The following is a 1,802-nucleotide window of genomic DNA, read 5'->3' as shown; positions in this document are numbered from 1 at the left end:
CAAAGGATTTATTATGTAGTGTCTCCACATCTTCAACAATCAAAACAACAACTAATAATTTAAGATCTACCAACAAATGTTTACCTCTCACAAGAATACACAAGATTAACAACTAGCTCAATAATCCGTCCAATCACTTTAAACGACTACTGAAATTACTTTCCCACAGAAAAATACCAACTCCTCTCAGAAAGTACAAGTGTCTCTCTTGAAAGCGTTTCTCTGCTGACATTGGGAGTGAACACAGTCTCTGCAGGATCCCCACTGGTGCGCTTTAGTTTGCGTGCTTGGCCTGAAGAAGTGTAGCTATTTCCGAAGTATAGAGAGTGTCTACAGAAACAAAAAGTGAAATGAAAGAAAAGAATAATTCAACAATTGTTTTTGTAATTTCTCACCAAAAATAATAAATCCACAGCCGCAGAGGTAATAAATGAACAATTTTGGTGATCCAAAATTTTTAGCGATTCAAACACTCAAAAGCACAGATTTACAAACCAAAAACATGTTTTGTCCAGAAATCGATAGCAGTATTTGTGGATAACAGGGCAGCCCCACAACAACACACGGCAATGACGAGCCACCTGACGGAGTAATGAGCACTTTAAGAAACACATTTTCCCAACAGAAGCGCCAGGCATTGTGGGGGGAAACAAACCTTCTCATTTCACCCCATGCTTCTCTTTCAGCTTCTTCCTCTCCTTTTTCTTCTTCCTCTTCCCCTCCTTCTTATTTACAGGATCGCATAACTCACATCCATCCACTTTCTGTCAGTGTCAATTACTTTTCCAGGCTGAGCGCTCGGATTCAAACGGCTGCACTGTCAACACGCGTTACTGCTCGCCGTCTTCCAGAGCTCAGCAGGATATCGAGCCGTCTTTGATTGGCACAGCATGCGATTCTTTATGCAGAAAGACACAGGTTATGATCCGGGCGTGTCATCCGAGTTACGCACGCCAAACGTACAATCATCCAAGTGGTTTTTGTCCAAATCCTCTGGAGTTTTTAAGAATCCAGATATTTCGGGCTGTTTACACGACCGCTCGGTCCTTTGACTTGAGTAAACGTGTTGCTTCTTCTTCCCACTGTGAGTAAATGTACAAGTGACAAAAGCATTTATGTTGACAAGGATTTGAACATTTGTGTATTGTTTTTATAATGTTTGTCCCTGTCCACCCTTTTAGTATTTTTTATTAGTATTAATGAATTCATGTATTAATTTATACTATTTTTATTATTTTTGGTCTTCTTTCTGATCCTTTTTATTAATTCTTTGTACAACTGTATGTCACTTATAATGTATTTTATAAAATAAATAAAATACAAATAAAATAAAATTTAAATAAAAAAAACATAAATAACATAAATAAATAAAATAGAATATTGTTGTTGTTGTTGTTGTTGTGTTGCCTTTAATGGCGGTTGGCAGCCAACTGAAAAGATTCATTTACCACCACCTACTGTAGTTGTACGTCTTGTGTAGTTGTACATCTTCAAAGTATGTGTTTTACGCTAAACCGTTAAAAGAAAAGAAAAAGAAAAGAAAGAGAGAGAGGGGAGAAAAGCAATAAATAAAGACAATAAATAATAATATAATTCATTTTAAACCCTTTTTCTAATTTGGCGACACACATTTTCTTAAAGGACACATATAAAGCTAAATTGACTTTTAAACATATTCTACCATGATCCCTCATCAAAAACATACCTGGATTAGCATTTAGCTTCATTCATGCAAGTTTGATTAATCTTCTCTCCTCCGAGCGTCAGAAACACTCCATTGCGAATTTCCTAGTGTGATGTTT

Source organism: Eucyclogobius newberryi, unplaced genomic scaffold (genome assembly GCF_026437365.1).
Source record: "Eucyclogobius newberryi isolate DKJ021-1_F unplaced genomic scaffold, fEucNew1.0.hap1 SCAF_13, whole genome shotgun sequence".
Taxonomy (NCBI): domain Eukaryota; kingdom Metazoa; phylum Chordata; class Actinopteri; order Gobiiformes; family Gobiidae; genus Eucyclogobius; species Eucyclogobius newberryi.
The sequence above is the reverse complement of the archived record's forward strand: the minus strand, read 5'-3'. Positions refer to the sequence as shown.